Source organism: Tenrec ecaudatus, unplaced genomic scaffold (genome assembly GCF_050624435.1).
Source record: "Tenrec ecaudatus isolate mTenEca1 unplaced genomic scaffold, mTenEca1.hap1 Scaffold_570, whole genome shotgun sequence".
NCBI classification, from domain to species: Eukaryota; Metazoa; Chordata; class Mammalia; order Afrosoricida; family Tenrecidae; genus Tenrec; species Tenrec ecaudatus.
This window is the reverse complement of record NW_027459481.1, coordinates 1,055,628-1,069,635: the sequence shown is the minus strand read 5'-3', so window position 1 is coordinate 1,069,635 and position 14,008 is coordinate 1,055,628.

The following is a 14,008-nucleotide window of genomic DNA, read 5'->3' as shown; positions in this document are numbered from 1 at the left end:
CTAGGCTTAGGCTCGGGCACCCCTAGTCTTAGGCTAGGGCACCCCTAGACTTAGGCTAAGGCTAGGGCTCCCCTAGCCTAACCCTAGGGCACCCCTAGGCTTAGGCTAGGGCACCCCAAAGCTTAGGCTAGGGCACCCCTAAGCTTAGGCTAGGGCACCCCTAGTCTTAGGCTAGGGCACCCCTAGTCTTAGGCTAAGGCTAGGGCTCCTCTAGCCTAAGGCTATGGCACCCCTAGGCTTAGGCTAGGGCACCCCTAGGCTTAGGCTAGGGCACCCCTAGGCTTAGGCTAGGGCACCCCTAGGCTTAGGCTTAGTCTAAGGCTCAGCTAGCCTAAGGCTAGGGCAAGTTTATGCTTAGGCTAGGGCACCCCTAGGCTTAGTGTAGGGCACCCCAAGGCTTAGGGTAGGGCACCCCTAGGCTTAGGCTAAGGCTAGTGTTCCCCTAGTCTAAGGCTAGGGCACCACTAGGGTTAAGCTAGGGCACCCCTAGGCTTAAGGTAGGGCACCCCTAGGCTTAGGCTAGGACAGCATAGGCTTAGGCTAAGGCTAGGGCTCTTCTAGCCTAAGGCCTGGGCACCCCTAGGCTTAGGCTAGGGCACCCCTAGGCTTAGGCTAGGGCACCCCAAGGCTTAGGCTAGGGCACCCCTAGGCTTAGGCTAAGGCTAGGGCTCCCCTAGCCTAAGGCTAGGGCACCCCTAGGCTTAGGCTAAGGCTAGGGCTCCCCTAGCCTAAGGCTAGGGAACCCCTAGGCTTAGGCTAGGGTACCCCTAGGCTTAGGGTAGGGCACCCCTAGGCTTAGGCTAAGGCTAGGGCTCCCCTAGCCTAAGGCTAGGGAACCCCTAGGCTTAGGCTAGGGCACCCCTAGGCTTAGTGTAGGGCACCCCAAGGCTTAGGGTAGGGCACCCCTAGGCTTAGGTTAAGGCTAGTGTTCCCCTAGTCTAAGGCTAGGGCACCACTAGGGTTAAGCTAGGGCACCCCTAGGCTTAGGGTAGGGCACCCCTAGGCTTAGGCTAGGACAGCATAGGCTTAGGCTAAGGCTAGGGCTCCTCTAGCCTAAGGCCTGGGCACCCCTAGACTTAGGTTAGGGCACCCCTAGGCTTAGGCTAAGGCACCCCAAGGCTTAGGCTAGGGCACCCCAAGGCTTAGGCTAGGGCACCCCTAGGCTTAGGCTAAGGCTAGGGCTCCCCTAGCCTAAGGCTAGGGCACCTCTAGGCTTAGGCTTGGCCACCCCTAGGCTTAGGCTAAGGCTAGGGCTCCTCTAGCCTAACGCTAGGGCATCCCTAGGCTTGGGCTAGGCCACCCCTAGGCTTAGGCTAGGGCACCCCTAGGCTTAGGCGAGGGCACCCCTAGGCTTAGGCTAAGGCTAGGGCTCAGCTAGCCTAAGGCTAAGGCACCCCTAGGCTTAGGCTAGGGCACCCCTAGGCTTAGGCTAGGGCACATCTAGGCTTAGGCTAGGGCACCCCTAGGCTTAGGCTAAGGCTAGGGCTCCACTAGACTAAGGCTAGGGCACCCCATAGCCTTAGGCTTGGGCACCCCTAGGCTTAGGCTAGGGCACCCCTAAGCTTAGGCTAGGGCACCCCTAGGCTTAGGCTAAGGTTAGGGCTCCAATAGCCTAAGGCTAGGGCACCCCTCGGCTTAGGCTAGGGCACCCCTAGGCTTAGGATAGGGCACCACTAGGCTTAGGATAGGGCACACCTAGGCTTAGGCTAAGGCTAGGGCTCCCCTAGCCTAAGGCTAGGGCACACCAAGGCTTAGGATAGGGCACCCCTAGGCTTAGGCTAGGGCACCCCTAGTCTTAGGCTAGGGCACCCCTAGACTTAGGCTAAGGCTAGGGCTCCCCTAGCCTAACCCTAGGGCACCCCTTGGCTTAGGCTTGGGCACCCCAAAGCTTAGGCTAGGGCACCCCTAAGCTTAGGCTAGGGCACCCCTAGTCTTAGGCTAGGGCACCCCTAGTCTTAGGCTAAGGCTAGGGCTCCTCTAGCCTAAGGCTATGGCACCCCTAGGCTTAGGCTAGGGCACCCCTAGGCTTAGGCTAGGGCACCCCTAGGCTTAGGCTAGGGCACCCCTAGGCTTAGGCTTAGTCTAAGGCTCAGCTAGCCTAAGGCTAGGGCAAGTCTAGGCTTAGGCTAGGGCACCCCTAGGCTTAGTGTAGGGCACCCCAAGGCTTAGGGTAGGGCACCCCTAGGCTTAGGCTAAGGCTAGTGTTCCCCTAGTCTAAGGCTAGGGCACCACTAGGGTTAAGCTAGGGCACCCCTAGGCTTAGGGGAGGGCACCCCTAGGCTTAGGCTAGGACAGCATAAGCTTAGACTAAGGCTAGGGCTCCTCTAGCCTAAGGCCTGGGCACCCCTAGGCTTAGGCTAGGGCACCCCTAGGCTTAGGCTAGGGCACCCCAAGGCTTAGGCTAGGGCACCCCTAGGCTTAAGCTAGGACACCCCTAGGCTTAGGCTAGGACACCCCTAGGTTTAGGCTAAGGCTAGGGCTCCCCTAGCCTAAGGCTAGGGCAACCTTTGGCTTAGGCTAGAGCACCCCTAGGCTTAGGCTTAGGCTAGGGCTCAGCTAGCCTAAGGCTAGGCCAAGCCTAGGCTTAGGCTAGGGCACCCCTAGGCTTAGGGATGTGCACCCATAGGCTTAGGGTAGGGCACCCCTAGGCTTAGGCTAGGGCACGCCTAAGCTTAGACTAGGGCACCCCTAGGCTTAGGCTAAAGCTAGTGCTCCCCTAGCCTAAGGCTAGGGCACCCATAGTGTTAGGCTAGGGCACCCCTAGGCTTAGTGTAGGGCAACCCTAGGCTTAGGCTAGGGCAGCCATAGGCTTAGGCTAAGGCTAGGGCTCCTCTATCCTAAGGCCTGGGCACCCCTAGGCTTAGGCTAGGGCACCCCTAGGCTTAGGCTAGGGCAACCCTAGGCTTAGGCTAAGGCTAGGTCACCCCAAGACTTAGGCTAAGGCACCACTAGGCTTAAGCTAGGTCACCCCTAGGGTTAGGCTAGGGCACTCCTATGCTTAGGCTAGTGCACCCCTAGGCTGAGGCTAGGGCACCCATAGGCTTAGGCTAAGGCTAGGGCTCCCCTTGCCTAAGGCTAGGGCACCCCTAGGCTTCGGCTAGGGCAGACCTAGGCTTAAGCTAGGGCACCCATAGGCTTAGGCTAAGGTTAGGACTCCCCTATCCTGTGGCTAGGGCACCCCTAGGCTTTGGCTAAGGCACTCCTAGGCTTAGGTTAGGGCACCCCTTGGTTTAGGCTAAGGCTAGGGCTCCCCTAGCCTAAGGCTAGGGCACCCCTAGGCTTAGGCTAGGGCACCCCTAGGCTTAGGCTAGGGCACGCCAAGGCTCAGGCTAGGGCACCCCTACACTTAGGCTAGCGCACCCTAGGCTTAGGCTAGGGCACCCGTAGGCTTAGGCTAGGACACCCCTTGTTTAGGCTAAGGCTAGGGCTCCCCTAGCCTAAGGCTAGGGCACCGCTAGACTTAGGCTAGGGCGAACCTAGGCTTAGGCTAGGGCACCCCTAGGCTTAGGCTAAGGCTAGGGCTCCCTTAGTCTAAGGCTAGGGCACCCTTAGGCTTAGACTAGGGCACCCATAGGCTTAGGCTAGGGCACCCCTAGGCTTAGGCTAAGGCTAGGGCCCCGAGCCTAAGGCTAGGGCACCCCTTGGCTTAGGCTAGGGCACCCCTAGTCTTAGGTAGGGAACCCCTAGGCTTAGGTTAGGGTATCCCTATGCTTAGGCTAGGCACCCCTAGACTTAGGCTAGGGCACCCCTAGGTTAGGCTGGGACACACCTAGGCTTAGGCTAAGGCTAGGACTCCCCTAGCCTAAGGCTAGGGTACCCCTAGGCTTAGGGTAGGGCACCCGTAGACTTAGGCTAGGGCACCTCTAGGCTTAGGCTTGGCCACCGCTAGGCTTAGGCTAAGGCTAGGGCTCCTCTAGCCTAACGGTAGGGCATCCCTAGGCTTGGGCTAGGCCACCCCTAGGCTTAGGCTAGGGCACCCCTAGGCTTAGGCGAGGGCACCCCTAGGCTTAGGCTAAGGCTAGGGCTCAGCTAGCCTAAGGCTAAGGCACCCCTAGGCTTAGGCTAGGACACCCCTAGGCTTAGGCTAGGGCACATCTAGGCTTAGGCTAGGGCACCCCTAGGCTTAGGCTAAGGCTAGGGCTCCACTAGACTAAGGCTAGGGCACCCCATAGCCTTAGGCTTGGGCACCCCTAGGCTTAGGCTAGGGCACCCCTAAGCTTAGGCTAGGGCACCCCTAGGCTTAGGCTAAGGTTAGGGCTCCAATAGCCTAAGGCTAGGGCACCCCTCGGCTTAGGCTAGGGCACCCCTAGGCTTAGGATAGGGCACCACTAGGCTTAGGATAGGGCACACCTAGGCTTAGGCTAAGGCTAGGGCTCCCCTAGCCTAAGGCTAGGGCACACCAAGGCTTAGGATAGGGCACCCCTAGGCTTAGGCTAGGGCACCCCTAGTCTTAGGCTAGGGCACCCCTAGACTTAGGCTAAGGCTAGGGCTCCCCTAGCCTAACCCTAGGGCACCCCTTGGCTTAGGCTTGGGCACCCCAAAGCTTAGGCTAGGGCACCCCTAAGCTTAGGCTAGGGCACCCCTAGTCTTAGGCTAGGGCACCCCTAGTCTTAGGCTAAGGCTAGGGCTCCTCTAGCCTAAGGCTATGGCACCCCTAGGCTTAGGCTAGGGCACCCCTAGGCTTAGGCTAGGGCACCCCTAGGCTTAGGCTAGGGCACCCCTAGGCTTAGGCTTAGTCTAAGGCTCAGCTAGCCTAAGGCTAGGGCAAGTCTAGGCTTAGGCTAGGGCACCCCTAGGCTTAGTGTAGGGCACCCCAAGGCTTAGGGTAGGGCACCCCTAGGCTTAGGCTAAGGCTAGTGTTCCCCTAGTCTAAGGCTAGGGCACCACTAGGGTTAAGCTAGGGTACCCCTAGGCTTAGGGGAGGGCACCCCTAGGCTTAGGCTAGGACAGCATAAGCTTAGGCTAAGGCTAGGGCTCCTCTAGCCTAAGGCCTGGGCACCCCTAGGCTTAGGCTAGGGCACCCCTAGGCTTAGGCTAGGGCACCCCAAGGCTTAGGCTAGGGCACCCCTAGGCTTAAGCTAGGACACCCCTAGGCTTAGGCTAGGACACCCCTAGGTTTAGGCTAAGGCTAGGGCTCCCCTAGCCTAAGGCTAGGGCAACCTTTGGCTTAGGCTAGAGCACCCCTAGGCTTAGGCTTAGGCTAGGGCTCAGCTAGCCTAAGGCTAGGCCAAGCCTAGGCTTAGGCTAGGGCACCCCTAGGCTTAGGGATGTGCATCCATAGGCTTAGGGTAGGGCACCCCTAGGCTTAGGCTAGGGCACGCCTAAGCTTAGACTAGGGCACCCCTAGGCTTAGGCTAAAGCTAGTGCTCCCCTAGCCTAAGGCTAGGGCACCCATAGTGTTAGGCTAGGGCACCCCTAGGCTTAGTGTAGGGCAACCCTAGGCTTAGGCTAGGGCAGCCATAGGCTTAGGCTAAGGCTAGGGCTCCTCTATCCTAAGGCCTGGGCACCCCTAGGCTTAGGCTAGGGCACCCCTAGGCTTAGGCTAGGGCAACCCTAGGCTTAGGCTAAGGCTAGGTCACCCCAAGACTTAGGCTAAGGCACCACTAGGCTTAAGCTAGGTCACCCCTAGGGTTAGGCTAGGGCACTCCTATGCTTAGGCTAGTGCACCCCTAGGCTGAGGCTAGGGCACCCATAGGCTTAGGCTAAGGCTAGGGCTCCCCTTGCCTAAGGCTAGGGCACCCCTAGGCTTCGGCTAGGGCAGACCTAGGCTTAAGCTAGGGCACCCATAGGCTTAGGCTAAGGTTAGGACTCCCCTATCCTGTGGCTAGGGCACCCCTAGGCTTTGGCTAAGGCACTCCTAGGCTTAGGTTAGGGCACCCCTTGGTTTAGGCTAAGGCTAGGGCTCCCCTAGCCTAAGGCTAGGGCACCCCTAGGCTTAGGCTAGGGCACCCCTAGGCTTAGGCTAGGGCACGCCAAGGCTCAGGCTAGGGCACCCCTACACTTAGGCTAGCGCACCCTAGGCTTAGGCTAGGGCACCCGTAGGCTTAGGCTAGGACACCCCTTGTTTAGGCTAAGGCTAGGGCTCCCCTAGCCTAAGGCTAGGGCACCGCTAGACTTAGGCTAGGGCGAACCTAGGCTTAGGCTAGGGCACCCCTAGGCTTAGGCTAAGGCTAGGGCTCCCTTAGTCTAAGGCTAGGGCACCCTTAGGCTTAGACTAGGGCACCCATAGGCTTAGGCTAGGGCACCCCTAGGCTTAGGCTAAGGCTAGGGCCCCGAGCCTAAGGCTAGGGCACCCCTTGGCTTAGGCTAGGGCACCCCTAGTCTTAGGTAGGGAACCCCTAGGCTTAGGTTAGGGTATCCCTATGCTTAGGCTAGGCACCCCTAGACTTAGGCTAGGGCACCCCTAGGTTAGGCTGGGGCACACCTAGGCTTAGGCTAAGGCTAGGACTCCCCTAGCCTAAGGCTAGGGTACCCCTAGGCTTAGGCTAGGGCACCCGTAGACTTAGGCTAGGGCACCTCTAGGCTTAGGCTTGGCCACCCCTAGGCTTAGGCTAAGGCTAGGGCTCCTCTAGCCTAACGGTAGGGCATCCCTAGGCTTGGGCTAGGGCACCCCTAGGCTTAGGCTAGTGCACCCCTAAGGCTAGGGCACCCCTAGGCTTAGGCTAAGGCTAGGGCTCAGCTAGCCTAAGCCTACGGCACCCCTAGGCTTAGGCTAGGGCACCCCTAGGCTTAGGCTAGGGCACATCTAGGCTTAGGCTAGGGCACCCCTAGGCCTAGGCAAAGGCTAGGGCTCCACTAGACTAAGGCTAGGGCACCCCATACCCTTAGGCTTGGGCACCCCTAGGCTTAGGCTAGGGCACCCCTAAGCTTGGGCTTGGGCACCCCTAGGCTTAGGCTAAGGTTAGGGCTCCATAAGCCTAATGCTAGGGCACCCCTCGGCTTGGGCTAGGGCACCCCTAGGCTTAGGATAGGGCACCACTAGGCTTAGGCTAGGGCACACCTAGGCTTAGGCTAAGGCTAGGGCTCCGCTAGCCTAAGGCTAGGGCACACCTAGGCTTAGGATAGGGCACACCTAGGCTTAGGCTAGGGCACCCCTAGTCTTAGGCTAGGGCACCCCTAGACTTAGGCTAAGGCTAGGGCTCCCATGGCCTAAACCTAGAGCACCCCTAGGCGTAGGCTAGGGCACCCCAAGGCTTAGGCTAGGGTACGCCTAAGCTTAGGCTAGGGCACCCCTAGTCTTAGGCTAGGGCACCCCTAGTCTTAGGCTAAGGCTAGGGCTCCTCTAGCCTAAGGCTATGGCACCCCTAGGCTTAGGCTAGGGCACCCCTAGGCTTAGGCTAGGGCACCCCCAGGCTTAGGCTAGGGCACCCCTAGGTTTAGGCTTAGTCTAAGGCTCAGCTAGCCTAACGCTAGGGCAAGTCTAGGCTTAGGCTAGGGCACCCCTAGGCTTAGGGTAGGGCACCCCTAGGCTTAGGGTAGGGCACCCCTAGGCTTAGGCTAAGGCTAGTGTTCCCCTAGTCTAAGGCTAGGGCACGACTAGGGTTAGGCTAGGGCACCCCTAGGTTAGGCTAGGGCACCCCTAGGCTTAGGCTAGGACAGCATAGGCTTAGGCTAAGGCTAGGGCTCCTCTATCCTTAGGCCTGGGCACCCCTAGGCTTAGGCTAGGGCACCCCTAGGCTTAGGCTAGGGCACCCCAAGGCTTAGGCTAGGGCACCCCTAGGCTTAAGCTAGGACACCCCTAGGCTTAGGCTAGGACACCCCTAGGTTTAGGCTAAGGCTAGGGCTCCCCTAGCCTAAGGCTAGGGCACCCCTTGGCTTAGGCTAGAGCACCCCTAGGCTTAGGCTTAGGCTAGGGCTCAGCTAGCCTAAGGCTAGGCCAAGCCTAGGCTTAGGCTGGGGCACCCCTAGGCTTAGGGATGGGCACCCATAGGCTTAGGGTAGGGCTCCCTAGGCTTAGGCTAGGGCACGCCTAGGCTTAGACTAGGGCACCCCTAGGCTTAGGCTAAGGCTAGTGTTCCCCTAGTCTAAGGCTAGGGCACCACTAGGGTTAGGCTAGGGCACCCATAGGCTTAGGCTAAGGCTAGGGCTCCTCTATCCTAAGGCCTGGGCACCCCTAGGCTTAGGCTAGGGCACCCCTAGGATTAGGTTAGGGCAACCCTAGGCTTAGGCTAAGGCTAGGGGACCCCTAGGCTTAGGCTAAGGCACACCTAGGCATAGGCTAAGGCTAGGTCACCCCAAGGCTTAGGCTAAGGCACCACTAGGCTTAAGCTAGGTCACCCCTAGGATTAGGCTAGGGCACTCCTATGCTTAGGCTAGTGCACCCCTAGGCTGAGGCTAGGGCACCCATAGGCTTAGGCTAAGGCTAGGGCTCCCCTAGCCTAAGGCTAGGGCACCCCTAGGCTTCGGCTAGGGCAGACCTAGGCTTAAGCTAGGGCACCCGTAGGCTTAGGCTAAGGTTAGGGCTCCCCTATCCTGTGGCTAGGGCACCCCTAGGCTTTGGCTAAGGCACTCCTAGGCTTAGGCTAGGGTACCCCTAGGATGAGGCTAAGGCTAGGGCTCCCCTAGCCTAACCCTAGGGCACCCCTAGGCTTAGGCTAGGGGACCCGTAGGCTTAGGCTAGGGAACCCCTAAGCTTAGGCTAGGGCACCCCTAGTCTAGGCTAGGGCACCCTTAGGCTTAGGCTAAGGCTAGGGCTCCCCTAGCCTAAGGCTAGGGCACCACTAGGCTTAGGCTAGGGCACCCTTAGGCTTAGGTTATGGCACCCCTAAGCTTAGGCTAGCGCACCCCTAGGCTTAGGCTAGGGCTCCCCTAGGCTTAGGCTAGGGCACCCCTAGGCTTAGGCTAGGGCACCCCTAGGCTTAGGCTAAGGCTAGTGCTCCCCTAGCCTAAGGTTAGGGCACCCCTAGGGTTAGGCTAGGGTACCCCTAGGCTTAGGATAGGGCAGCCCTAGGCTTAGGTTATGGCACCCCTAAGCTTAGGCTAGGGCACCCCTAGGCTCAGGCTAGGGCTCCCCTAGGCTTAGGCTAGGGCACCCCTAGGCTTAGGCTAGGGTACCCCTAGGCTTATGCTAAGGCTAGGGCTCCCCTAGCCTAACCCTAGGGCACCCCTAGGCTTAGGCTAGGGGACCCCTAGGCTTAGGCTAGGGCACCCCTAAGCTTAGGCAAGGGCACCCTTAGCCTTAGGCTTGGGCACCCCTAGGCTTAGGCTAGGGCACCGCTAGGCTTAGGCTAAGGCTAGGGCTCCCCTAGCCTAAGGCTAGGGCACCACTAGGCTCAGGCTAGGGCATCCCTAGGCTTAGGCTATGGCACCCCTAGGCTTAGGCTAAGGCTAGGGTTCCCCTAGCCTAAGGCGAGGGCACCCGTATGCTTAGGATAGGGCACGCCTAGGCTTAGGCTAGGGAACCCCTAGGCTTAGGCTAGGACACCCCTAGGCTTAGGCTAAGGCTAAGGCTCCCCTAGCCACAGGCTAGTGCACCACTAGACTCAGGCTATGGCACCCCTAGGCTTAGGCCAGGGCAATCCTAGGCTTAGCCTAAGGCTAGGGCTCCTCTATCCTAAGGCCTGGGCACCCCTAGGCTTAGGCTAGGGCACCCCTAGGCTTAGGCTAGGGCACCCCTAGGTTTAGGCTAGGGCACCCCTAGACTTAGGCTAAGGCCAGGGGACCCCTAGGCTTAGGCTAAGGCACCCTAGGTTTAGGCTAAGGCAAGGTCACCCCTAGGCTTAGGTTAAGGCACCACTAGGCTTACGCTAGGGCACCCCTAAGTTTAGGCTAGGGCACCCCTAGGCTTAGGCTAAGGCTAGGGCACCCCTAGGCTTAGGCTAGGGCACTCCTAGGCTTAGGCTAGCGCACCCCTAGGCTTAGGCTAGGGCACCCCTAGGCTTAGGCTAAGGCACCCCTAGGCTTAAGCTAAGGCACCCGTAGGCTTAGGCAAAGGCTAGGGCTCCCCTATCCTAAGGCTAGGGCACCCCTAAGCTTTGGCTAAGGCACTCCTAGGCTTAGGTTAGGGAACCCCTAGGCTTAGGCTAGGGCACCCCTAGGCTTAGGCTAGGGCACCCCTAGGATTAGGCTAAGGCTAGGGCTCCCCTAGCCTAACCCTAGGGCACCCCAAGGCTTTGGCTAGGGGACCCCTAAGCTTAGGCTAGGTCTCCCCTAGGCTTAGGCTAGGGCACCCCTAGGCTTAGGCTAGGGCACCCCTAGGATTAGTCTAAGGCTAGGGCTCCCCTAGCCTAAGGCTAGGACATCCCTAGGGTTAGGTTAGGGGACCCTTAGGCTTAGGCTAGGGCACCCCTAAGCTTAGGCTAGGGCACCCCTAGTCTTAGGCGAGGGCACCACTACGCTCATGCTAGGGCACCCCTAGGCTTAAGCTAAGGCTAGGGGACCACTAGGTTTAGGCTAAGGCACCCCTAGGCTTAGGCTAGGGCACCCCTAGGTTTAGGCTAATTCTAGGGGACCCCTAGGCTTAGGCTAAGGCACCCCGAGGCTTAGGCTAGGGCACCCCTAGGCTTAGGCTAGAGCACCCCTAGGCTTAGGCTAGGGCACACCTTGGTTTAGGCTAAGGCTAGAGCTCCCCTAGCCTAAGGCTAGGGCACCCCTAGGCTTAGGCTAGGGTACCCCTACGCTTAGGCTAGGGCACCCCAAGGCTCAGGCTAGGGCACCCCTACACTTAGGCTAGGGCACCCCTAGGCTTAGGCTAGGGCACCCCTAGGCTTTGGCTAGGACACCCCATGGTTTAGGCTAAGGCTAGGGCTCCCCTAGCCTAAGGCTAGGGCACCGCTAGACTTAGGCTAGGGCGAACCTAGGCTTAGGCTATGGCACCCCTAGGCTTAGGCTAAGGCTAGGGCTACCTTAGTCTAAGGCTAGGGCACCGTTAGGCTTAGACTAGGGCACCCATAGGCTTAGGCTAGGGCACCACTAGGCTTAGGCTAAGGCGAGGATTCCCCTAGCCTAAGGCTAGGGGACCACTAAGCTTAGGCTAGGGCACACCTAATATTAGGCTAGGGCAACACTAGGCTTAGGCTAGGGCACCCGTAGGCTTAGGCTAGGGCACCCCAAGGCTTAGGCTAGGGCACCCCTAGGCTTAGGCTAGGACACCCGTAGGCTTAGGGTAGGGCATCCTTAGTCTTAGGATAGGGCACCCCTAGGCTTAGGCTAAGGCTAGGGCTCCACTAGACTAAGGCTAGGGCACCCTTAGCCTAAGGCTAGGGCACCCCTAGGCTTAGGCTAGGGCACCCCTAGGCTTAGGCTAGGGCATCTATTGGCTTAGGATAGGACACCCCTAGGCTTAGGCTAAGGCTAGGGCTCCACTAGACTAAGGCTAGGGCACCCTTAGCCTTAGGCTAGGGCACCTCTGGGCTTTGGCTAGGGTACCCCTAGCCTTAGGCTAGGGCACACCTAGGATTAGGCTAGGACACCACTAGGCTTAGGCTAGGGCACCCCCTAGGCTTAGGCTAAGGCTAGGGCCCCGAGCCTAAGGCTAGGGCACCCCTAGGCTTAGGCTAGGGCACCCCTAGGCTTAGGCTAGGGCACCCCTAAGCTTAGGCTAGGGCACCCCTAAGCTTTGGCTAGGGCACCCCTAGGCTTAGGCTAGGGCACCCCTAACCTTAGGCTAGGGCATCCCTAGTCTTAGGCTAGGGCACCTCTAGGCTTAGGCTAAGGCTAGGGCTCCCCTAGCCTTAGGCTAAGGCACCACTAGGCTTAGGCTAGGGCACCCCTAGGCGTAGGCTAGGGTACTCCTAGGCTTAGGCTAGGGCACCGCTAGGCTTAGGCGAGGGCACCCCTAGGCTTAGGCTAAAGCTAGGGCTCCCCTAGCCTAAGGCTAGGGCACCCCTAGGCTTAGGCTAGGGCACCCCTAGGCAAAGGCTAGGGCACCCCTAGGCTTAGACTAAGGCTAGGGCTCCCCGAGTCTAAGACTAGGGCACCCTTAGGCTTAGACTATGGCACCCCTAGGCTTAGGCTAGGGCACCCCTAGGCTTAAGCTAAGGGTAGGGCTTCCCTAGCCTAAGGCTAAAGCACCCCTGCCTTAGGCTACGGCACCCGTAAGCTTAGGCTAGGGCACCCCTAGGCTTAGGTAGGGAACCCCTAGGCTTAGGTTAGGGCACCCCTATGCTTAGGCTAGGCACCCCTAGACTTAGGCAGGGCACCCCTAGGCTTATGCTGGGGCACCCCTAGGCTTAGGCTAAGGCTAGGACTCGCCTAGCCTAAGGCTAGGGTACCACTAGGCTTAGGCTAGGGCACCCCTTGGCTTAGGCTAGGGCACCACTAGGCTTAGGCTAAGGCTAGGGCTCCTCTAGCCTAACGCTAGGGCATCCCTAGCCTGGGCTAGGGCACCCCTAGGTTTAGGCTAGGGCACCCCTAGTCTTAGGCTAGGGCACCCCAAAGCTTCAGCTAAGGCGAGGACTCCCCTAGCCTAAGGCTAGGGTACCCCTAGGCTTAGGCTAGGGCACCCCAAGGCTTCGGCTAAGGCGAGGATTCCCCTAGCCTAAGGCTAGGGTACCCCTAGGCTTAGGCTAGGGCACCCCTAGACTTAGGTTAGGGCACCCCTAGGCTTAGGCTAGGGCACCCCTAGGCTTAGACTAGGGCACCACTAGGCTTAGGCTAGGGCACCCTTAGGCTTAGGCTAGGGCTCCCCTAGGCTTACACTAAGGTTAGGGCTCCCCTAGCCTAAGGCTAGGTCACCCCTAGGCTTACGCTAGGGAACCCCTAGGTTTAGGCAGGGCGCCCCAAGGCTTACGCTAAGGCTGGGGCTCCCCTATCCTAAGGCTAGGGCACCTCTAGGCTTAGGCTAGGACACCCGTAGGCTTAGGCTAGAGCACCCCATGGCTTAGGATAGGGCACCCCTAGGTGTAGGCTAAGGCTAGGGCACCCCTAGGCTTAGGCTAGGGCACCCCTAGGCTTAGGATAGGGCACCACTTGGCTTAGGCTAGGGCACCTCTAGGCTTAGGCTAAGGCTAGGGCTCCCCTAGCCTAAGGCTATGGCCACCGCTAGGCTTAGGCTAGGGCACCCGTAGGCTTAGGCTTAGGCTAGGGCTCAGCTAGCCTAATGCTAGGGCAAGCCTAGGCTTAGGCTAGGGCACCCCCAGGCTTAGGGTAGGGCACCCCTCGGCTTAGGCTAGGGCACGCCTAGGCTTAGACTAGGGCACCCCTAGGCTTAGACTAAGGCTAGTGCTCCCCTAGCCTAAGGCTAGGGCACCCCTAGGGTTAGGCTAGGGCACCCCTAGTCTTAGGCTAGGGCAACCCTAGGTTTAGGCTAGGGCAGCCATAGGCTTAGCCTAAGGCTAGGGCTCCTCTATCCTAATGCCTGGGCACCCCTAGGCTTAGGCTAGGGCACCCCTAGGCTTAGGCTAGGGCACCCCTAGGCTTAGGCTAGGGCACCCCTAGACTTAGGCTAAAGCTAGGGGACCCCTAGGCTTAGGCTAAGGCACCCCGAGGTTTAGGCTAAGGCTAGGTCACCCTTCGGCTTAGGCTAGGGCACGCCTAGGCTTAGACTAGGGCAACCCTAGGCTTAGGCTAAGGCTAGTACTCCCTATGCCTAAGGCTAGGCCACCCCTAGGGTTAGGCTAGGGCACCCCTAGGCTTAGGCTAGGGCACCCCTAGGCTTAGGCTAGGGCACCCCTAGGCTGAGGCTAGGGCACCCCACACTTAGGCTAGGGCACCCCTAGGCTTAAGCTAAGGCACCCGTAGGATTAGGCAAAGGCTAGGGCTCCCCTATACTAAGGCTAGGACACCCCTAGGCTTTGGCTAAGGCATTCCTAGGCTTAGGTTAGGGCACACTTAGGATTAGGCTAAGGCTTGGGCTCCCCTAACCTAACCCTTGGGCACCCCAAGGCTTAGGCTAGGGGACCCCTAAGCTTAGGCTAGGGCTCCCCAAGGCTTAGGCTAGGGCACCGCTAGGCTTAGGCTAGGGCACCCCTAGGATTAGGCTAAGGCTAGGGCTCCCCTAGCCTAAGGCTAGGGCATCCCTAGGGTTAGGTTAGGGGACCCTTAGGCTTAGGCTAGGGCACCCCTAAGC